Raw genomic sequence first — 25,014 nt, forward strand, 5'->3', positions numbered from 1 at the left:
GAAAGTCTAAAGACCATTTGAAAGCAGGAGCCAAGGAAAATGAAGTAAACATGACACAAATTTTTTACAACATGATCATTTTTTACATATCTATCCAGGCCTTTCCATGAATACATATCACCATGGAAGAGAGACTTTTCTTCCCCCTGGGGTTTCCTTATATCTGACTGACTAACGTATCGACTTATGTATTAACTGGGCTGCAGCAATACACCTGAAAAATAAAAAAAGCAGAGTAAAGATGATGGATCTGCCAGGCAGGAAGGAATTATTTTCTATTCAGAATGATGCATCCTGTGTATGTCCACATACATGGCTTTTCAAAAGTCTCTTTAGACAGACTGCAGGGGATGGATAACGCCTTTTCCTGTGCAAGATTTTTCTTACTGCAGCTTAGATTTTATGGCATGCTATGTGGAAAAGAAAATTAGTTTCTATGGAGAGATTGGGAACTAAAGTTCAGTTCTTATGGAACCCTGCACCACAAACCACTTGAAGCCAACAGATCACATTGAATCACATTGGTTTTGTTAGAAAAAAGATAATTGGATTTTACAAAAACAGGTATGTACCTGCATACATAGAAATGCCTTGGAAGTGCCAGCTAGATAGGGAGAAAGCAATCAGTATATGTCTTTGAAAGGCTGAGAGAGAAATTTCTGCAGTAAGTTGCAAAAAGGAGATCTGTAACACCATCTCTCCACCCAGCATGTGGTGGGTCTGATGGAAGGGAGCCATGGGAAGCTGTACAGTCTCCTTCCAACTGGCAGCCATGCAGTGGCAGAGGCTTTGGAATCCCACAAAGCGCTGCCTTTCATAGCCTTATGAAAACCTGAGTTTAACATCTCAAAGACAGTGTGTATTGGGGTGTTTGTGAGTTAACTGATTTTCTGATTTAGTGTCATGACAAAGCCTGACAGGAAGAGATTAAGTTGCAGTTTCTAAGAACAAAGCTAACTTCACTCAAGACAAGTGTCCTGTAGTCTTCCATGGTACTTGGCAAGGAAGACCCCCTACACTCTACTAGGAAAAATGTTTTATTGATCAGAAATCCACTCCTCGTAGAAATATCTGAAAGAGCCAAAAGTGTTTCTCGTTCCTGCAAGCACTGACCAGTGTACAAAGCAGAGTGAGCAACCAAAGACTTATGCTGTGCTCCTCTCCTTGTGAGCATCTCCAGTGCGAAATAAGACTGCCTTGGTAGAGATTAGCTGTTGTTTGTGGGAAGACAGAATTTGTGATATAGCTCACACTTTAACAGACAAAGAAAAAACTTCCATAATTCTTCCTATTTGCCAAGTCCTCTCATTCATACCAGATGAGGATCTAGACATAAAGCTTTTTTCAAAAACTTCTTTTATTCTTTAAATATGACACTGACATATCTATGTGAAGCTCTGTCTCTGCCCATTTATCTTCTCTGCTCTTCTGATCCTAAATTTCAAGCCTAATTAACCTAAAAAAGGAAATCCTACCAACTCATGGTAAAGATTCAAATTTACTCTGTGTTTCAGACTAAATGAATATCAATTCTATGTGCAAGAAAGGCTACTAGTTTGTTTCTTTGGAGTAAACAAGGTGCACTTCTATCTACAGAGATTGTATTCTATGCATCATTCAGAGTCTAAAGCAAGAAAGTTAATACAGTATAATACCTACCATAAAGATGATAATTTATTTATGTAGTGATGCACATGTGGAATATCTGTCAATTTTCTGATAGGGCTTTATAGTGATGTAACAACCTGGGAATGTGCATGCTTCATTACCCCAGAATTATGTACTGAGGCTGAGATGAAGAGTAATAGAATTAAGGATGAATCATATTATTATTATTATTATTATTATTATTATTATTATTATTATTATTATTATTATTATTATTATGGCAAATCATACAATAACAGTGTACTTCATGCAAAAAGTTATGTACTTACATCCTTAGAAATTCTGAGGCAAGTAAAATCATGATCTTGCATTTGCTTCTACTCGGGGTGTGCCAGGTAGCACAAACAAAAAGCCTATGGAATTATTGGGGATTAGTGCAGTTTTCAAGGGCACTGAGCAAAGATTAAGACAGTGAGAATGTGAAAAGACCAGAAACATAGCAGCTCTTAGACATATTGGGTATGGACAAAAAGGAGTAGAAGTGTGTGTGGGGCGGTTGTATAATTCAGAGTAGTTCATGGAAAGAGGCACTGATCAAGGAGTTCTGATTGAGACAGATAGAAAGATTTAACTTGTTATAACAATGAGAAACAAAATGTAATTTCTCCTATGAATTTATTTCTTGAGTAATGGGTTTTTTTTCCTGCCATAAATTCTCAAAAGTTTGTCACTGCAAGCAGCTATACCAGTGATTTTGGACCACATCACTCACACAGAACAAGTTTATAGGAGCCGTGTAACCTCCCATGGATGAATTGGCACATCAGAGCTCTACAATTAAGCAAATCTTAACTGAATCTGAACACAGTTACTAGCATTCATTTAGACACCATTAGGGATAAAAAGACCCAATCTTGATTGCTTAATTTATTGTCTCACCAAATCTGTGTATTAACCATTTATTTAAAAAAGTATGATATGTGTCAATGAGCATTAAAAAAATAACAAAAATGAGGAAAAGCCTCCTTGCCCATCCCACCGTGACTGATGTTCTTGGTATCTTGGTTCTCAGTACATAAACTTCCCTCTCACACCAAAGCTTCATCTTTCTTTTCCAGTATGCTTTAGAAGATATATATATATCCAGCTAGTTGCTCCTCAAAGTACTAAAAGCCCTTTACTTTGTGCATATTTTCTGAGAAGTGACTGAATAGTGCTAGGTTTGCTATGCACATTCACTCAAAAAACTATTAAAATTGAAATTAAAACAAACAAACAAACAAAAAAAACCAAAACACAAAAACCCAGAGCTACTCTCTGACTTCCAGTGGCTAAGGTCTGAGAAAGCTGACCTTTCACAGGCTAAGGGCTGAGAAAGCTGACCTTTCACATTTTCAGTATTTTACTCTAAACCCTGCAAAGGGCACAAATAGATCCAAGTTCGGCAAGGCTTCAGATAACCTAACAAAAAGCAACTAAAAATGCATTAAAAAAATGCATTCATTTCCATGAGATGTTTGTCAATGAGCCAGCACATAACATTGTATCCAGCACTAATTCTGTTTGAAAACATTCCTCAGCGCTTCCTGTGGGGAAAATTTCTCTTCCAGAAACTATTGTGGGTAGAGTCAGAAACCGTTTGCATAAAGAGCAACAACTAAGAAGAACAGAAGAAAAAGTTGAACTTTGCAGAAAATGTCAGAATTTGGATTAGTGCATGGAAACTCAAAGTCCCAATTTGCTCCTATCTAAAAGATATTAATTTTGCTCTGACTATAGATAATAGTGTTTCTCAGTTATTCTAACTTTTTAAGTTAACTATAAAATTTTAAGCAACTATAAAGCTAATAATTTACCACTACAATTTCTGAGTGCCAGAAACCTCCATGAAAGTGCAGAGGTCTCACAGCATAACATTATAAAAAGACTGTATTTGGTCACCAGCACAATGTTGTCTTGCAAGCTGAAAAGAAAAAAGAAAAGATATTTTAAGCTTTTTGCCTCACCATATGGCATATTTAGCTTAAAATACATCCTGTTCAAGAAACTTCTAGTCATTCTTATCTCTTATTTGTTTTGTTGTTTGTTTGTTTGGTTTTTTTTTACCTAGAGTGCCAGCTTCCCTTTTTATGCCAATACACTTTTATTATAGTCAGATATTCAGATTACTTTAATTACAACTATTGCTCCAACAAAATTGGCTTTGGCCAAACTCTGCTCATGTTCCTTGGAAGCCATCTCAACAAAAATTACTCTGCCTGGGCCCCCAAACATCAAAGAAACTTAGTTTTGAAGACATACAAGCTTCCTGTAGTATGTCAAAGAGATTACAGAAATCGAGTGTAGCATAACAGAACCACTTGTGATACAGTTTCTCTGTAGAGCTCAGGGTGATCCTTGGAGCAGTATTTATGATCATACACAGCAAGCTTTGAAGAGTGTATGCCATCTGCTGGAATCAAAAAGATGTCTTACAGAGGAAATCCTAAAAGGCAGTAATAATTTTCACCCAGTGTTAAGCATCTTCTTTGTCTCATGTGCCTTTGTAATTAGGGTTTTTGAACCTTTTTTTCCTACTGTACCTTTAAACCAAATGAAAAACAGTAGTAAACACTCTGTGACCACAATCTTGTGAAAGAAGGGAAAAGCTTCCCGCTCACATAGACTAATAATTTATTCTAGTGGCTGTATGAAACGGAATGGACATTCAGATAAACAGGTTGCACAGGTGATTTGCTTATATTTTTCCTTCCTTATCAACATATCAGAGATGTCTGTTAAGAAACTAGACCCGAAAACCAACAGTATTAAGGTGGGAGCTCATAAGTACAAAACAGCTTTCACAAAGAAGGGTATATTTAGGATTATGGACCTGAAGATGGATAATTGTGTTTCTTTCTACCTTTCTACACATGTGATGCCCTCAGGGCATGTACCGTGCCCTCAAAATATCTGCCTGTCTCCCCCAGGTCTGCTTACACTCATTTTACAGATGCAAAAGAATTGAAAGAATTTCATGGATAGCAGGAACAAGACTATTTCTGGCATTTCATAAGTCTCTATCCTAACAAGGCATTTTCTTAAATATTTTATTTTTCTGCTTATTCAGTTTTGTCCACTGGACTGCAGCACCACTTTTGGCAGTCTTGCCTGAACTACCACTGTTCAGCTGGTGGTGTCTTCCTAGGGAGGTGCTTCACTTCAACCCAGAGCAGCATGGTTACTATATAACTGTTGAAAACAAATCTTTCTATCCAAAAAGAAATTGATGTGAGCTGCAACAGTTCATTTTCCACATGATACAACTACTCTCACTGGATAAGGACACAGTAGCTTCTCGGAAAACTAGGATGGATTTTCTAACCTTGGACAAATTCAACCACGGAAACTTAACTTTTTTCAAATTTACTGGTAATCTATAAAGGTTAATTTTCCAAATTATTCCATGCTTCTCTCCCTAATGTTTTAATATGAAAATTGAAGCAGGTGAAACTAGAGAGCTCTTTTAACTCAGTATGAAATCTCTGACAGTGACCAGCTCTAGATACTCAGGACAGGACTGTAAGACAAGCACGTAGCACTATATTTCCCCAAAGTACTGCCCTGGTATTCATCAGTCTGTGGGTTATGGATTTCAAGTGTTATCCAGACATAAACTGCAAGAAACTTTCAATACAAAGTTAGACAAAGGAGCCACCATAAGCAATTTTCCCCATTCTTCCTTGTGAAACTTATAATACAGATCGCTTAAGGAGAGACGCCTGAGATGGCACTGGGAACCTCTACAGAACGTGCTATACAAGTAGAAAGCTTGCAGAGTTTTAACTTGAATTATACTCAGTTACATCGCCAACATAAATTGCAGAACAATCTTAATCCAAACCACATTTACTATGTCTATGTTTTCCATGGTGAATTCCAAAGCATATTATGTAAACATCACGTCCAGCAAAATGGTGATGTATGGCAGGGTGCTTCAGTCCAAGGAATAAAGTCTAAGCCCAATAATGAACTCCCATGAGATAAATTCTAAGGTTTATATTGAGTTTTTACTGACATTTCTACTAAAGTCACTTGAATGTTTACCTAGAGTTGGAGCTATGGAAAATCTCATTCACTTTTGGGGGAAATTATTTCCAAGAAATAAAAAAAGCCCTTACCACTAACCATCTAAGCAATGGATGTTTTCATGTGAGTTTGAAATGGGATAGTAAAACTGTGTGAAGCAGGACGACTCAGTTTTTGACTGGCCTGTCCCTGAGCCAATGTTAGAGGAAAGGCACACAACTTTACAGCATGTCACACCCAAACACAATCTTCTGGTCTTTTAATATAATGAACAGAGATCTCCTGGGACACAGCTGTGTGTTAACTCAGCAGCTCTTACACATGTCCTTGAAGTACATGTTTATCTGGTTGACTGAATTGGTCCCTAACCAATGAACCACAGGAAAACACAGCCCTAGGATTTACCAGGCTACTTCTTGTAAAAAAATAGCTAGTTTGCAATAGAGTTTTAAACTGAAAACAACCAATGCCTAAAGAATGATTAAATTATGAATAATGGCTGTATGTATTCAAACCAACAGAGTGAGGAAGCAGCCACAATAAACACACTAAAAATAAGATGGACGAGTAATGCTGTAGTTGTGTCCATGTCCTAGGGCATGATAATGCTCAGGTTAGGCTAAATTTGTAAACAAGCATAAATCAACAGAATCATGTGCTGAAGTTATGATGCAAAGCTTTATAGTACCTTACAGCACATGTATGTGCTTTGGATTAGTGAAAAAATTGATATTAAAAATCCACAGAGTACACGATTTAGCTTTGCATCCCTGCAAACAACATAGTATGTGCTAGTTTAATTGCTTGTCTTCAGCTAAGTATTTAGCATACAGATTTAAGTGGGAAAATTTGAAACTTTGTTTTGCACAACCAATCTAACTGAAGAAGCGTTCTCTTCAAATGCTCTTTAAAACTCTGTTGCCCTTTCCACATGCCCTGCAGTAACAAGTCTGTTTAATCTCTGATACTTTTCTGCCAGATTAATTAACAGGTGACACCAATCAAAGCATACAGTTTGTACCACTGAAATATTTGAAAAGCTCTAGGAATGAAAATCTGTGACTGTGCATTTGTGTGTCTTTCCTCAGGCATCATGGAGTCACTGACTTGAACCTACCTCATATTTATGTTCGGTTCTCTTCTCCTCTCTCTCTCTGCCCAGCTCAAGTCTCATACACTAACCTTGCTACTTTCTAATGACTATAAATTTTCATGGTTGTATTTACTGTAACACAAAAACGGGTCAGTCTTGCAATTCTTGAAATCCTTAACTCAGTTTTTTCTGCTGTTAACGCTTCTTTAAGCTGTTGGGACAGCCCAAATATCATGCCATTGCTCTGTAAGTGACCAAAGGTCATTACCCCAGCAAATGTCTCCTGTGACCTTTCAGCCACTGCACCCTTCACTGGGCATCGGTCAAAGAATGTTTCAAAATACACAAGTGTCCTTGAGGACATTTACACAAGCACTGAGGCCATCCCCAAAAATGATGAGCAAGCTCCTTCAGCCGATGGAAAGCAGCAGATTCATCAAAATCAAAATATTTTCCCCAGATAAAATACCGAAGTATTAACTGCTTGAAGAGGAGCCCTCAGCATTTTCTCTAACCAACTTCTCTCTCAGTCTTGTATCCTTCATCTGTCCCCACTCCTCTCCTCCACAGCAGCAGCTGGCCATTCCCCACTCCTTGTTGTTCCCCCACCTGCAGAGAAACTCCAGCTGTGCCATGCTGCATGCATGGGCAGGCTTCCCAGAACTCAGGTAACTGTAATTTTCCAGAAGTGTATAAGACTGACATTTGAGAACTTTTAAACCAGAACCAATGCATCACTTCTCTTACCATAATTATTACATTTATTATATTTCTTGACAGGTCTGCTTGAACTTTCAAGGTGCAAAAGTACAGTTTGTTTCAGCTGTATGCAGTGAAATCTCCCCAGCAGCTGCAGTAAAGTCCCTTGGAAACAATACCGTCTTCAGCCTTCCTGGCAGGGTATGAAGTCTTACTTCTAGTGGATTTCAGAAGGGTTTTGCCTTGCCATCATGGCACCACTTACAAAGAGAAAGATCTCTTCTCCTTTTTTGCTACACAGTAGAACTCTGCTGGAGATGAATGGGCATTCCTTTTGCTGGCAAAAAATGAATTTCTTCTAAAACAAGCATCTTATGTATTAATATATAGTGTCAGAAGGCAAACTGGGCTAAAGCAAAATCCAGTTTCCTAAGAACTTAATGAAGCTCAAATTTTGGCCCAGATTAACACAAATTTGGGGACACGCTATTGTTTTCCTGTTCTGGGCTTTAATTGTCAGGTGACATGAAATAATTTTATAATACAATTCACTTTATTTTAACTTTGTGTTTATTCCTATTCTGCCTCCTTCTTCATTATTCTGGTTTAAAATCTTCAGCAACTAAAGCTTAAAATACTTAATTAAAAAAACATCTTCTACTGATGCAGGAGGCTGTGGTTTTTTCTAGTAACCGGAACAGCAAAAGGGCTTCATTTCAGAGGAGAGAAGACTGGTCTAAAATGACCCAGGTAATCTGACATGTCCACTTTTAGAGTGACAGGAGCTAGAAATTATTATTTATGGCAGAGGTGCACTCCTTACAGCTTTCCTGACACACCACCCCCCCTGACTGCCCACAGTGGTTCAAGAGCTGGCACAGACTTGCAGAAGGCAGCAGAGGCTTGGGCAAAGCAACACTGAATAGCACCTCACACCACCACATTTACTGGTGCCATAAGCCCAAGTTACCTTACAGGCCTTCCCAGCACAAACCAGGCAGCTACTGAGAACGACAACTAATGTCCTCTGCATTTTTGCCTCTAGCTCTCAGTTTTGGTAGCTTGATCACTTCCATGGCAAAGACTAAGGCAAAAAATTTTATACCCTTAACATTTTCCACGCATTTCAATACTTCCTTGCTTGCTAATTTATTAGGAGCACAAATAGTGACTCGCAGGTGTTTTGCAAGGGGTTATTTATAACAGGATGCATAGGTGTTAGATGAGAAAATATGTTCTTCATCTATATTTAAAAATAAACATGAAACACGAACAGCAAGAGTGAATACACGTGGTATAGGCAAAAAAGTGTGAAAGTATACAACAACAGAGCAAAGCTACAAAATCCTAACCCTTAACTTGTTTTATTCATGTATGAAATCCCACCTTTGAATGAAAATATAGGACCTGTGCATTTTGACTGTATAATTTTACCAAATAAAAATCTTCTCAGTTTCTCCTTCTTTTAGCTATTCATCTCTAAAAACGTGGAACTTGACTATCCACTACAGAAATAATGTAAAAGTCAAAGTCCACAGAATGCCAGAACCTGTTACACAGTTTCCTGTATTGTCTGTATGAAGAAGAAAAAACATTTTGATTGCTCTCCCTTCTCTTACACATCACTTGGGTTAAAACCAACTTGGCTTATTACTGCACTTGCAGGAAGTGTGTTACAGATTGCCTGGTATGATGAAATGCACACCTGCACTAGCAGCCAATCTACTTTTAAACTCATTAAATGGAAAGTTGATTTGCTTTGTTAACACAGTATTTTTATAGCATGGACACATTTTTGTCAAACACATTAAATCCAGTATTGTTTTTACATTCAATTAGTGTTTATCTGCATGCAGCATAAAAGAAGGGGAGGGTTGGGAAAATTCAACAGGATGTTACCACAGTTTTTAAGGGTAAAATAACACACTTGGTATCCATTACTGTATAAATTAGTCCTCTGCCACTCATTTCAATATCCTTGGAAACATCTACTTGTTTTGTATCTCTTCTTGTTTCCAGTTTTATATGAAAGAAGTGTTATTGTCATTACAACTGTTTAAGATGGACACTGTCTAATTAAAAGAAGATGTCCCTTACTTCATTCATGTGTGTGCCAACGATGACATTTCAACTCCCTTTGTTCTAACCTTGGAATATAAAAGGTTGGTCCTCCACACTTCCCAATGAGAAGTTTTTCTGCTTAAAAGAGAGTCCAAGAACAAAATCATTCACAGGTTTTCTACACAGTCACTAGACTAGAATGTTACAGTCTAGACTCACTTATTTCTAGTAGAAATAATAGCTATTCATACTATTATTTTGTATAGTAATGCCCGAGATTTGTAATAAGCATCACCTAAAAGAAAGCTAACCTTCATGATGAATCCTGAACTGTGTTTTTCCTCTTTATTAATTAGCTTTTCCAAGTTAAGCAAGGTCAGTACATCTCTTTTTTAGTCTCTCACTTGCCTGCCCCTTTAATCTCCTTATGTTTAATTTATTTTCTGAGCTGCTACCTCTCACTCACTGACAAATACATATTTATACCATTTTTTTAAGGCCTCAGCCCACTAATGAATTATCTTGGGCTTTTTCTCTCAATTGAGTGCCTATCTACTCCTAATTCAGGACGTAGTCAAAGTTCAGGGCTTGAGAAAAATTCAGTGAAAGTTTGGAACATATTTCCATTTCAAATATGCTAAGATGAAGGTCTCTGGCTACCTCAGGTCCACATATATTTTCATCTCCATAAGGGACATCTCCATAATGTGATTCATTCTTCCCATCACAAGATATAACATGATCTTTAGCCTTGCTTATTAAGAAGAATGGGAAACCATCTGGGTACCCAAATTACAACTACTACAGCAAGACAAGAGCATAACACATTGTGACAGTTTGATAATTCAGCCAGGGTAGTTCTGATCTGACTTTAGTTTGAAGTGATTGATTAAGCAAGCATGCCCCGAGATCTTTGTTTACAGATTCCTTTCTCACACAGATTCTCCAGGCAGTTTAAATATCTGCTGTAAAATCAGATTCCCAAAATTACCATGATTTTCTTAGACTCCCTTCATCACTGGGCCATATCTCTATGACAAATAAATGAAACATCACAGAATACTGGACACCCTATGTTTTAGTTTGTGGCAACATTATTAATGCCATTTTATGCTTTTCTCTTTGAATAATAACTCCATCAGTTGTTCAACACAAATAAAGCAACATATATGTGCCCTTCAGGTGTTCTTTGAATAAAATATAAGAAAGAAAAATCCCAGGAGGTCTACCAAATGCAAACATGCAAAACCAAAACAAACATGTCATCACTGCTTGCCAGGATACATACTCATAACACCATTCCTCAGTGTATACCCTCAGAGAGAAGTTAAACTAGCAGTAATTTACAATTTCTACTCTTCAGATTCCTGACTAGGGGTCACATGAATTACTACACAAGTGAAATGTGGATCTTCATACTAAAGAAAAAAAAAATTACAGCTGCTGATTTTGCTTATTCTTGCTAAAATATATATATATATAAAATAGATATTTATTATGAACAACCATATATATGATTGCACATAAAATATATGAAATTTTTTTCCCCTCAAAAGCCAAATCTATAAGGAAACAAAAATAACGTAATAGTGGAAAAGTTTTAGCAGCCTTAAGAATTACTGTCACTATTGGTCAGGATTAACTTTAGCAGGCCTAAACACAAAAATTGTTACATAAAGAAAGATAATTTTAGAAGTTGTTAAACCAGATTAACTCAGGAAGAGACATAAAAATGAATGCTAATATCTCAAAAGTACACCAATAAGCATGTTGATCATCTGTAACAAACAAATTGAAGAATTCAAATGATAAGTAATACAATAAACAATATCACATGTCCACATCTTTGAACATTTTTTCCCCAGCCAAATCTTTCATTGTGGAGAAATATTAAAGCCATACGTGTTAGAAAAGACTCTTTAATGCAGCAATGCTTTAGGCCCTGAAGGTTCTCAAAAGAGCTTTTGAAACTCTGCATATGCAGAGTGAAGTGTCTAGGAATTTTTTCACAGAAGCATGAGCTAGAAAGCAGCATGTAATACTATATTTAAGTAGTATTTGACTGTGGACAGGAAAGTTGAAAATTCATTTGCAAGAAAATCAGACAACACAAAATTGCAATCTTATGTTCAAGCTTCCTCATCTCTCTTACAATTTATACTTGATCCTGACTTTTTGCAGGCAATTCCTTTCACAAATATCTCTTACAGAGAGGTGAAGCAAAAGGATTGTGTTGAATGCAAACAGTTAGAGTTTAAAAAAACAGCATTCAATATTTCTATTCATTGTGTGCTTTTGTCCACCTCTGTAGGTCCAGCAGCCCAACCTACAGGCCATGTGTGCTTGGCTTTTTAAACATGAAATGCTTCTCTTACTTCCCTTCAATGTAAAATGGGAAAAAACTTCTAAAGAGGAATCTTGACAATGGAAACATTCACACTTCTCAACACAGTGTGAAGAGTGTCATGAAAATGCACCACAGCATAAAGCTTACACTAGAATTTGGCTAGACTATTGCCTGCCCCGATGTCTCTCATTTGCCAGTTCCCAAGGATTTCAGCATGGCTCCAGCACAGTGGTTTGAAGCAAATGTGCATGTGAAGGAAAGAGAATTAATAACCAGACATTTCTTGTTTGTTGCCATTTTCAACAAGCAAATATGCATCTTCTTCACATCAGCCCATGTGAGGTGCTATTGGGGCAGGAGAGCTTATTCTTAAAATCCATTGCTAGAAGAGAATGTAAGGCATTGCAGCGATGAGAAAAGTCTTACAGAAGCACTGCAACTCTATTGCCTTGGAGTCATACAAAGTCTGTTTTCCTCTGCAGCCAGTTTTCTTCCCTTTTGTCTCCTCTGGCATGGGCTGTGAGACACCCGTTGTGCTACACAAGAAAACAGCAGCAGGAGCAGCAGCAGCAGCCCACCTGTACCTCCTCTTCCTTTTCCATTCACCTAGAAGCAGGCACAAAGGGGCTCTTAAAATTAACCTTTTACTGAGGCATGACCCTGAAACTACGCCTAATGACAAGTGAGATACGTTCACCCCAGTAGTTTTAGAGTATGAGGTGGTGTTTCAGGTAGGAAAAGTGACAGGGCTAGCTAGCAAGGGTTTCAGCATTTGCATAGGTCTGAAGGAAGATGGGAATCTGGTTTGGTCCTACACTGCCTGGAAGTCTCACAGTGCTCATGTATTTAATTCTTCCTGCTCCTCGCTGGAGTTTTCCACGTTAATGTCTCTACAGTCTGAATTAACATTCTTATTCTAATGGCAACCAGTCATAAAAAGGTGGTGAATTATTTTTTTTGTTTTTAACAGCTGAATCTGCTGTACCTCTGCCAAGCAACCTGTAACCAAAGTCAAGCATGATGTGTTGAATACAGACTTAAAATGAGGGATTACTAATAAAGAAGTGAAAAACTAAGAAAGCAAACAAACAATTTGAATGAATGCCACCTTTGTTCTTTGTAAATGCATGTGAATGTCCTAACTCCAGTTTCATAACTTTGCGTTCAGACATAAAAGGAGTGTACACAAGGAAAAGAGAAAGAGGAAAATTTTAACAGGAACTATTAACTTATAAAGATAAGGACAGGACCTCATGAAGAAGGACACTTCCTCTTACTCGACTTTAATACACAAGGGAGAAAGCTCCCCAAAAACAAACTTGCTTTTTTGCGTGAGGGTATACTCAAACCTCAAATCTTTGAGGGGCACAAAGCATGCACTATTGCGCAATTAAAAGTGCTGGAGTGAACAAAATGTTCTTATGATGGGAGTAGCTTTGGTTTAGCTCCTGTTTTAATGTTTCAGGAGGTGCATCTATGACTGGCACTCAGGATAAAGGTTAGTAGACAGCAAACAACATGCACTCACTGTGGTCACTCTCTGTGCTTAGCTGCTGTTTTTTGCAGATTCTTCTCTTGATTGGTTACTGATAGAGAAATAGGTACAACCTTGATTCACACTTCAAAACAACAGAAAAAACAAACATGAGGAGAAAAACAACTGCTGTTTCACAATAATTTGCTAGAGCCCCTGGAACCTCTGAGTTGATGCAAACTATCTCAAATCTGAGTCTGCCCGGGTCCAGAGCTGGTGAGCTCTAGAACTGTCATACTTCGCTCTTACAGACTTCTGTGGGTTCATTCAAAGGATGAAAAGATGACAAAACAGCTGGTTTTTACAAGGATGCTTTTGCTCTGTGATATACTCTGTACATGTCTGCTCACGCTCATCTCAGTTTCACCTCTGATTCCAAAGGAACAGGAACCTTGGAAGATCTTCCTTACACTCAACTATTACAGACTGAACTCAGCAGGTGGAGATTCAAGTGCTTGGACTGTGCTCTATGTGCAGCTTCCTAGTGCTGGATCCTGTACAAAAGAAATGGTATCATGATCTGGGTTTGTCTGAGATGGTAAGATTTCTGGTTACTTATCATGACCCAGATTATTTTAAAGCTCATTCAAATATCACTGGATACATCCCTTTTTAGCAGATGTCTCATGAGCCCTTTTCCACAGCCAATAAAAGGCTATAGACAAGAAAAGTAACTTAATATCACAATAATCAGAATTGATGATTACCAAGAAAACTGTTTGGGATTTGGGGTAGTCGATATATTTTAAAATACTATAGGAGTATCTCAGATTATGCCATCCAGGGCTAGTATTATGGTCCTGCCCTCCAAGGCACATCATGGTGCTGCATGACCCAGACCATGGTTGATTTGCCTTCTGAACCAGCTGCATGACAATGATCATATGAAAAATTTAAAGCTGTAGTTACACAAGGTGTCTTCTTTGCAAGCAGTAGCTTCTTCGAAGGAATCAGGAAGGGACTTGAATGAAGGCCTCCCATTATTCTGTGCCACTAAACTGAGATGACCAGGTGCAGAAAGCAGCATGTCATGCATCTCTTACAGGTGTGACCAGAGCATGTTTCCCTCGGATACAGTTCTCCAGAACTGCACAAACACCTAGAGCAGCAGGGCTCCAACATGAGGTGCTTGCTAAAGGTTAGACAAATTGAGATAGAACCCAGATCTCCTCTGTTCGTCTAAGACTCCACGCTTTTGAACCTGAACCAAACCATATTAAAGTTAATGGGGGATAGCCTTGTCTCTGTGCGACTTTTAGAGGAACTACGCAAAGCACAGGGCTGTCTGATAGGAGGATGTGGGCTCCTTGCTCTGAAAATAATGAGCTGCATACTAGGAAAGAGATTTACCTGAGTAGGAAGAAGGAGCTATCCTGCTTTTGTAGATACAAATCTCATTCACTTATTGATGGTTTTATTCACAATCTCTTGTATTTCTGCTTTTGTAGATATAAATCTCACTCAGTCATTTCTGCTTTTATGCTCAATCTCTCCTCAGTTGTTCAGCAATGCAGCTGGCCATAGATTTGAGTTTATATCTCATACAAAAAAACCAACAAAACAAAACAGATGCAAGCACATCTGGAGATCATGCCATTCTCTCTGACAGTGATGGTGAGAAGACTGCGCAGAGCTCTGGCTATGCCTCACATTTTTTCACACTCAGCAATTGGGTTTTTTCTCAGTAAGCTACATAGGATGGCAACTGTAATATCTGACATTTTTAATGAAAACCACTGAAAGCTGAAGATACATGGAACAGAGAAGCCTCCACCTCATTTCTTGCCCTCGTCCTAAATACTGTGTTACGATTGCAGTTACTGTGCATCTGTGCCCTAGCACCCTCTTGCACACAACAAAGAGTAAGAATGTGTAAAAAAATTCAATTTCTTAATCCCCTTCCATGTTTTTGGCTTCAGTACATAAAGCTCTGTCCAAAAATTGTTAAGAGCAGCAATTTTGTTTCTGCCTACCATGGAAGTTATTCCCTACAATCTCACAGATACTAATCCATTCTTTCCCTCCCTCTGACACCTTTTCCAAAGATTTAGACTACACTCCTCAGCTCAGTTTTCTCTCAGTTACGAAGTTTTCAAGCAATACAAAAAAGAATCATTCTGTATTGCTATACTGTACAGGGGAGCTTCAAGCCTTTTTTTTTTCAGCAATCAGGGTCAGCAATGTCATCAAAGAATATTCCCATCTCCGAACTTTTGTTACTCAAGCTTGGAAATAATTTGCTATGCAAACTCCTTTTGGGGATACTGAAAATAGATGTGCAATGTCTTGGGGGAAAAAAGGTCCCATATAATACTGTCAAAAAAATAACTAATTATTTCCTTAAGCAGAATACCCTCTGACGTCTTGCAAATGTATAGCTTAACTCCAAATGAAGGAACAGATTTATTTTCAAAGCATGCAATATTAGGATGAACTGAAATGAACTCAGAAGAATAGTAACCTTGTTTCAGGGAGCACTCTTGTGAACAGAACAAGAGAAGGTCACATACACTGAAAAAATCCTATTTAGTTTTACACATGCAATGTGCAGGCATTCAAAACATTTGCCTTTAGAAGTGTTTTTCGTTGTAGCTTTTTGCTGATACATTCTTTCTTTCTAGACTTCCCAGTGTGGGTTTTAAAAACAAACAGGATTTCTGCATTTTTTAATTTATTTTTCATTAAAAAATACAAAGTTCATGAGAACCTGAAAAACTTATTATTAAAAATATATATAGCCATCAGTTTGGAAGAGACATAAAAACAATCAGTCCAAGAAAAAGCTAAGTTCCATGTTCTAGACAGACATGCTTTAAAGGCACAGCTACAATGGCTATAGGAAAAAAGCAGAGGAGTTACATTGTTGTCATATCCTTTTTCCTTTAAGGTTAATGATAGCTTTGCCCATCAGCCTAACATTTTTAAATCCAGCCAAAAGAAAAACAAAACAAAACACAAAAGCTCACAACTGACGAACCCTGTGAAAAACTGCCAACCACCCAGGAAGGGATTGTGCGGCAGACTTGACAGAAAGGCTGATCTCGGAGTAGAAACACACGTCAGAATTTTATGATACCTGGCAACTGTTTCAAAGGCCTAACTGAAGCCAGTTCATTGTAGGCGTCACCAACTGCTTTACAGGAGGCAAGATAGCTGCTAGTTGATAAAGATACACACTCCAGTTCTTTTATCAGTGTTTTCCTTCTACTATGAATTTAAATCAGGATATAAATGCTATTGGCAACTATTAGGACAATTTGGCACTTCTAAGGGAAAACTTATAGTGGAATAAGCCATCTCAACTTTATTGGCAATAGTGGAGATAAGATACTTAATGATGAATTGGTTCACTAGCATTTTTAAGAGTTATAACTCCTTTAGACTTGTCCTTGACTCTGTCTGTCATGGGTTCAGTGTTACTTTGGTGATTTGCCAAACTTCTCTGTACCTCTGTTAACCTGGCAGCACAGTAAATGAATGCAATGCTGCCCACAACAGCACTGTTAAGAGGCTGAAATGTGTTTGAAGGCCACTGTAGAAATACAGAGGTTTCACTGGTGTTTCATTTTAGCTTCAATAAGCAAATCCAATTGAAGGGGCTCCCTGGCAGAAAAGGCCAGCAGCACACACACTGGGAAACAATGCCAGAGCCCCCTCAATGCAGTGACTCAAACTGGTTAATGCCACACCAAACGCTTCGAGACTCATGGCAGAGCCTCGAGGCTTCTGCCACTTTCTTCCCATAGACAATGGGGAAGAATGCCTGCCAATGACACAAATAACTGCCTCAGAACTGCACAGATATGATCTCTGCAAATCAGGATCCAAACTCTTTTCATGCTATCCACCTTTTGCCTTGAGAGGGAGAACAAATATTAAAGACCTGTGTGGAAAATGCTAAGGCATCATTATATGCTGTTGAGAATTTCTGATGTTTTTTAAGAACAACTTCCCCTGTTTTTGACCTCCTTCTGTCTCAACCTACTCCCCTGGATTTGACACTCACATCAGTTCTAGGCAACATTCATTTCACAAAGTAAATATTAGGACTCACATTCCTTATATATCTAGGTGCTCTCTTCCAAAGCAGAGTCCTAGACACAATAGTGAGAACCTAGTGCAAAACTTTAGGTACTTCTTAGTAACTTTATTTCATAACAACCCATCCAGTGTTTCCTGGTTCAAGCTGCATTATCTCAGCCACTCCAATAAAAATCAGAAATGATTCCCAGGAACTATGTTGCAATGATAATAATACATAGGCATTTTTCATAGAACAGACATCTAAATTTCACTCATGCAATAACATTTAAAAACATTGTCCTTTGAAAAAGTATATGGATTATCTGACCCTCGGGTTTATAACACCAGCCTTAGAGAAGTACATTTTTGCTAAGTCTAATTCTCCTTAGGCTTGCATCAGAGATTCATACTTGAGTCAAATGAGAGCTGCAGTGAGAATATGGACCATCAGCTCACTGAATTCACTCTTGGGATTGCAACAATGCACATTAAATGAAAATGGAAGTACTCTTAGACCAGAGTCACCACTCAGGCTTTATTCCTGCTTTTCAGTTTTTGTTATACCACTCAGCTTAAGGGACTTAAAACACCATAAAACTAAAGTGACCAACAACGTAGAACTTTGCTGTTTGCTCAGTTAGATTACTTAGCTGCCAATGGATAATCACCTAAACATTTTCCTCTCATGCTATACCACATACTTGACAAATCACTGTCCTTTTATTTTAGGATTCTAGGACAAATTTCATCAAAAAGAAGGGTGGTTTAATCCAGATGTATTAAATTCTTATTTTTTTCTAATTACACTTCCCAAATGGTGTCTTTACAGAGGGACAACAAAGAGGCAACTAAGATAGCCTTGTTAATTAAATCCCATTTGTGGCTAAGCAGAAAAACAAAAATAAAATGTTCTTAGAAAAACAGAATATGCCACCTAAATTTGCAAAAGCTTATACTGAGTTAGACACTGTCACCTCATTCACAATGAAAATCATCATGTTTCAACTCAAGACTCTTCTCAAAATGCAGCCAGTACTAAAAGGTCTAAAGGCAATTAAAGTAAGATTTTCTAGAAAGAAAACATCACTGGCCTTACTGTGTTAATGACAACACTCCCTCATGTGAGCATGTAGAACACCTCATGACTCATGGAACAGTGTGATTGATTCCATCTTTCAAAGTCCACTTCTCATTTTTCTCTATTCAAAGGCCAGTCAGTCATTCTGAAAGACTACACTGAGGTGCAGAAAACCGACTGTCACTTCATTTGGTCCAAGGTGCCAGACACATAAATACTACCACAGAACACAGTGAGGCCAGTTGCCAAAGACATCTTGACATTTTTCAGTAAGAAGCAAAATAATTTCCAGTTATGATCTGGGAGTTAGAACAGGCTCTCTGAAGAGATGTAAAAAGATAGCTTTCACAAAACAAATGTTCTGTTTGAAGGATTCCACAAGAGAGGTCCCAAATCTTCCATGCTGGTGAAATGGAAATAGGTTATGCTGAATATAGCACACCATCATGAAAATACCATATTATAAACCCAAGTGACTGATAACTTTATCATGATCAGAACAAAAATAGAATTTTATTCTGTTGTTGTACAGTGAGAACTGAGTCCTGAACTGCATCTCTTGTAAGTTTTAATATAACAAACATAACTCTTCCAGTAAAAAACTAGGTATTTAAGTTAAGATATAACACCAAGTGGTGTCAGAGAAGCATTCTATTATGAAATAGGCTGCTCTATGAGACAGAAACGGAGGCTAAGGTTAGGTGTTACGAAAACTCTTCTACTCAGCAGAATTAACCTGCAGAGGCTGGGGATGTTCTTCACAGACCCTTCAGTTTAAACAAAACCCAGTCAGAGATGGAGACCGACTTTATACACAGGCAGATAGTGATAGGACATGGGGGAACAGTTTTAAACTAAAAGAGGAGAGATTTAAATTATATAGTAGGAAGAAACTCCCTACTGTAAAGGTGATGAGGCTCTGGAACAGGTTGCCCAGTGAAGTTGTGGATGCCCCATCCCTGCAAGTGTTCAAGGCCCAGTTGGATGGGGTCCTGAGCAACTTTATCTATTGAATGGCTTCCCTGCCCATAGCAGAAAGGTTGGAACTACATGATCTTTAAGGTCCCTTCTGACACAAACCATTCTATGATACTATGATCAAAGGGCTTTGTTTGCTTGATTGCATTTAATCTCTTACTATCAGTCTGCCTAAGACAGTGAATGTGTTCTACCATTTGTGCTGGGAAGTGGAGTCATGGTGCTCTCTGTGAACCAGATTTGATGTGCTAAGTCCCTAACAGTGGTGCCAAGATTGTTTGGGATGTAAAGTAACGTGTCACTATTCAAATAAAAATGCATTTTTAAGCACCAAAAATTTCAGTGATGTTCATTAATGGGAAGATTCCAACTGACAAGTCTATCTGCATGCTTCTTTAATAACAGGATGACATTTAAACATTTAAAATAATGTAGAATTTCTGATTTCTTAAAAAACCCAGGATACCACACCCCACCCAGTGCAGGGGTATTAAAATTCATATTTAACACATCTCAAAATAAGACAGGTGTTTCTTCATTCTATGGTTGTGACTCCATATTGTTTTAAGCATTGATGTCTATTTCTAGTCCCTGTACCTACTAATGGATGAAAGCATGACAGTTTATTTTTAGTGAACTTTTTTTCCAAAGAGTTTTATTTTAAAGCCTGACTAATCTTTGCTGCACCACAGACTAGGCTGATCTCTTGATAAATCTTACCTTACATTGGTGGTGAGCAAGATGACACCAAGTGCTTTTCCAATTAATCCTCTTTCATATCTACCTTTAGAAGAGGGTAAGGAAGACACAGAAAAGAACCACATGACGTGCAACACTTCCCTGGGATCTTAGTGCAGCCTGGAAAATGTGCAGGAGCCACACACATTTAGTCGTCTTTTGTTTCTTATAATGATTTTTCAGCAGCTCTACAATGTATGATTTTGTTAGCTCTGTCTGCAGTTATTCACTGTATCTCAAAGAGAGAGGAAAACATGCATCAGATTTGCTTGCTCAGATTTTCTTACTTTTATCTTAGCCTCTCTAAATAGGATGTTGGGAAAAAACAGCTGAGGGAGAAGAAAGTTTCAGTTTACAGAATGGTGCATTTTTTGAGATATATTATTGTTAAATTTCATTATATAATGAATCAGTGCCAAGGCCATCAAGTCTCTGAAATCTTTCTCCTGTAGTTTATGATTGGCAATTCCACAGCCTGAACCTGTGAAACAGAGAGGGATGGAGAGACACACAGACAGATCTTTTTTGTGCTCACAGCCTTGTAGTTGCTAATTCTGAGTGCACCCTTCCCTTGCACTGGGAAACATCATGGTATGATTACGCAGTTGGCATAAAGGTAAGGGTCACTTGGCCATCATGCAGTAAAAATGAGGAGGGATTTTTCCAGTGTGAGAGAGGTCCCAGAGGCCAAAATACACAGTCACGTGCACAGAACATGTATGTATGTGTTTATGGGTACAAGAAAAACTATTTCACACACGAAAGAGTTGTGAGGAGGACAAATAGCCAACTCCATCTGTCCTCGAAGTGACAATCTAGACCTTGGACTACTCCCAACTGCGTAGAGGTAGAAAACCAAACATGTTTTCCTCATCTGTGCTGCAGTAATGGCCATGTGGAAAACAGGGGAGCTCTGGCAGGCACCTCCCCATTTCACCATGTCCCAGGGCACAGACCACAGTCTGATTTTTTTTCAGTAAGAAAAAAACCCTGGCTTCAGCTTCCTGATATGCTCTGCAGACAGGAAGAATGCAGCCTTTATTCTTCCAAGTAATCTCACAGGGACTGCTTATAAGAGGAGGCATTGCAAAACCAGGCTTGAACTCTTCTGCCCCATGCTTAAGTAATTTCCTTTCCATTTCACAGTGGGAACTAAGAAGATACAAGTACAAGAAAACAGTGGATAATTCACAATTTTTGGTGAAATGACATCTAGATGTACTATTCAGTATGAGATGTTTATTGGACTCTGAGCAGTGAAACGCCCTGAAAAAGCAAGTAAATGTCTCTACAAATATTTGACTAAGTCTTCTAAATGAGACTCTAGCTGTAGCATTTTGCCTTTCTTGGGGCATAAATTTTGGCTCATAAATCCTCTGGCCAGTCCCCCTAACAGTTTTTACAGGGAAGTCAGATGAGTGGGGCAGGGCTTAACATGTGCTACCCTTGAGAGAGCCCAGTGGCCATCAGCTGTCTGCAAGGGATGACTAAGCTGGCTGCAGGATGGAGGGAAATACACAAGTGTTAGGGATTGGTGGAGAAGAGCAAAAAGCAGCACTGCTCTTGTTACAATCTGAACTTCTGGGGTTTCTGGTAATTCTCTATTTTTAACTTGGTCCTGAAGCAATGATTATGTCCAAACGAGTACGTGTCTATTACAGCCAGCCCCCGTGGGCTGAATGGTAAAAACACAGAGCAGGCAAAAAATACATATTGTCCCCAAGCCTTGTGGATTTTCAGGAAGGTTTACTGATTTTTATTTTTTCTTTTTCTTCTACTTTATCTTTTTCTTCTTTTCTTTGCTTTTTGCAACCTGATTTGTAATGTTTCCTTTTTTAGTTCCAAGCAAGAGGGATTTGTCTTGAATATTCCTGACTCATGATTTTATCTGGGCTTACTGAACAGCTAAAATATCTGTAAAGGACAACTCCACTGCTAATGTTACAGCCCCACACATTCCCCACAGGCCACCTCTTTTCCTCCTTGCTGTCCAGTTTTCAGTGGATTACATTTCAGGCCCACTCCTCGGCCTTAGTAAATAGATCATTCTGTACCACAGACAGCACATTACATGGAGAAGGAATATTTTTTTTCTACTAAAAGATGGCTTTTGGACAGTAGTGCAGATGGTGGAGATAAGCAAGCACTCTCCTTCCTATTGTGTATGGTGAGTATGTCCAGAAAGAGTGTGGTAGAAGGTCCCAAGACCTCAGGGGACAACAGGATCCCACTGGAGAAAAAAACAGGAGGGCTAGATATTTTTTAATTTCCAATAGGGTATTTTGACCTTTCTTCTCTAAAATAAAACTCTAAATACAATATCTAGTAGGCCATCTGGGCACTTCCTGGGCAATTCAGGTGGGTGTGCCTTGTGATATGTTAGTCGTTTGTCCGGTCCGCTCATTAAAATTTTAAGGAATTAATCCTTCCCTGCTTCCCCTGAGAATCTCCAGAACTGTCTAATGAATCCTGTCATTACTACATAAATACATGTATACATTTGGATTTTTTTCAGTAAATTCAAGCCCATTTTTCCCTTGTTTTTTTCCCCCATCTGAATCTTCCTGATTATATCACACGAGGACCAAGCAAATTAATTTCCTTCCTTTCTTGATGGTAAAAATACACGTCTCAACCTGCAGCACTACATCTCAGCTCAGAGCCCAGCAGAAGAATGTCCTTAGATAAGCACAGGTAACTTACATAAAACATTAAAATCATTATTTCTCCTTCCAATGGCAATAACAGCAAAGGCTAGCTCTGCTTCTCCCTCTAATTTTGTCAGGCTAGTATAGAAAACTTACTTCTAACAAAAACCTGACAAAGAGCAGGAGTCTGTGCTTTGAACTACAAGTTTTTCCAAGAAGCCTGCTGTGCTGCCACTCATTTGAGGTCAGCTGGTTGGCCTGATCTGCTCCCAGCTTTGCTGAACAGCTGAGGTTTCCCATTCCCTCTGAAATGGGATCACACATTTACCTCTATAAAGTTGCAGTGAAGCATGATCTGGCTTGAACAGTTGGCAAGAAAGCTGCCTACTCTTCAGTTTATTGCTTTTCCTAGAAATGATCAATGCCACCTGCCAGGTGTCTCAGCAAAGCAAGGCATCCTACACTACTGATTTCTTGGTTTTATCTTTTTTCCAAAGGACTCATTAAAGGCTTGTGATGGACAGCCAAGCAGATACAGCTCTTGTCTGTTTGGCTGATGAGGTTATAGTATCTGTCCTAGACCATCAGCTTTGGATTTCAAATTCTGTAAAACCTGTCTTTGGTCTCATTCCTGCATATCAAAGCCTAGCTGGAGTGTCAAGAGAGGACAAGAAGAGCTGTGGAAAAATCTGCACTAATAAAGATCCCAACAATAACGATCAGCCTACAGTCATGTCTGTGTATATCAGACATCCCAAAGGGAAAAGTTGGGGCCGGAAGGAGAAGATTTTGATTAAGTTGCAGAGCCCTACAGCAAGCTCTGAAATGGACCCAAAGACACAAGTCCCTGCTCACAGGGCATAGGAGGGGAGCTACGCACAGCACCCTACCTGAGCTACCCAGTGGGGAAAGAAAGATCTCTCTCCAGCCAGGAGCAGCAGCCTAGAGAAAGACCCATACACAACCCTTTCAGATCTAACGTGAAAATGTACCTATATAGCACAGACCATTTGAGAAGCATATTAGTCCGAGGTGGGAAAAATGTATTTTGTGATTGACAGGTACTCAATTATCTACTTGTTTCAACAAATAAATTTAGGATCACATTCCCAGTATTTTCAAGCACAACTACATCTAGTGAATTTTCTTCTTGGCATACGTGTTAAATATCTGTATTTTCCTAGAGCATATTCATAGACCATGAATAGTAGAGGTTAATACCTACGTGTTTCTTAAATCACATTTTAAAGACTTTCTGCCATTTTTGTAACCAATATTCAACATTACCAGAAATTTAATTCTTACCTGCGAGCCACCAATCAAATCCCTTAGTGAGTAAAGACTAAGAATAAAGACAAATCTGAATAACCAAAAAAACCTGATGGTACATACATGAGAAAAATCGATAAGCATGATCACATCTATAGGTAGTCTTAAAGCAGTAAAGTCCTACAACAGAAGTTACTAAGAGCCTTTTGAAAAAGCAAGCATTGTGTCAACAAGTTTTGTAAGCTTTAAAGTAGTTGTCTGACCCTCTAGAGAACAGCTGCTCTCTCTGCCGATACCAGAAGTATACCTTGATCTTGATATTAAAGATGGAAAATATTCTGCCCTCAAATCACACCACTGGTATGTTTCATTTCCAAGTGAATTGTCCTCTTATCTTCATGACAATTTTCATACTAAACCCTAAAAAGAATTTCCAGGAAATTTTATAAAAGAAAATGTGTGAAGTATGTTTGGGAGAGGGTGGATCTGAGCAAGTAAAATCCATTATGAAAATTCTCATTATTAGTACAAAATCAGAATTTCAGAGCTCATCAGCTTAGCTTTTATTTCCTTTGAAAATTAGACCACCACAGTCTTTCCCTACATACGTATTGGTCAAAAAACCACCTAGATTCTAATTTAAAATAGTAATTTTTTAAATCTCAGAAGGCATCTTTTATACAAAATTTAAAACAAGTGAGTTCTGCATTGGAACTTTGAAGTTCAGCGGAAAAAATTCCCTTTTAAACATAACCCATTCTGTCTGTTAATAGTTAGATAAACTGCTAGAGCTGCTTAAAGCTTCAGAGTAGAAAACAATGCTCCAAGAAAAATACATAAAGAAAAATAGTTTACATACTGTACTGTGAA

General features: G+C 38.3%; 1 protein-coding gene and 1 long non-coding RNA gene across 5 annotated transcripts in view; both read right to left on the reverse strand.

Moving 5' to 3' along the window:
• The window catches only part of SLC1A2 (solute carrier family 1 member 2), a 91,091-nt gene that overhangs the window by 44,637 nt on the left and 21,440 nt on the right, over nucleotides 1–25,014 (reverse strand). Inside the window, exons 2-3 of one of the 4 annotated variants that reach the window (XM_032692263.1) lie at nucleotides 21,049–21,054; nucleotides 14,761–14,948 (exon numbers count right to left, since the gene is read on the reverse strand). The exons of 2 other annotated variants lie outside the window; for them this stretch is intronic. The gene's annotated coding sequence lies outside the window, so the exon portion shown is untranslated. Of the gene's footprint in view, nucleotides 1–13,404; nucleotides 13,496–14,760; nucleotides 14,949–21,048; nucleotides 21,055–25,014 lie in introns of those variants that run through there. One more of the 4 variants, XM_032692262.1, reaches the window with a different exon arrangement.
• On the reverse strand, nucleotides 1,422–23,262 carry LOC116788984. Its single transcript, XR_004357829.1, has 3 exons — nucleotides 22,192–23,262; nucleotides 16,784–16,785; nucleotides 1,422–1,434 (listed from the first exon to the last, which is right to left on the reverse strand). It is a non-coding gene; the product is annotated as an uncharacterized LOC116788984 (long non-coding RNA).

Source organism: Chiroxiphia lanceolata, chromosome 6 (assembly GCF_009829145.1).
Source record: "Chiroxiphia lanceolata isolate bChiLan1 chromosome 6, bChiLan1.pri, whole genome shotgun sequence".
In the NCBI taxonomy this organism is placed as follows: domain Eukaryota; kingdom Metazoa; phylum Chordata; class Aves; order Passeriformes; family Pipridae; genus Chiroxiphia; species Chiroxiphia lanceolata.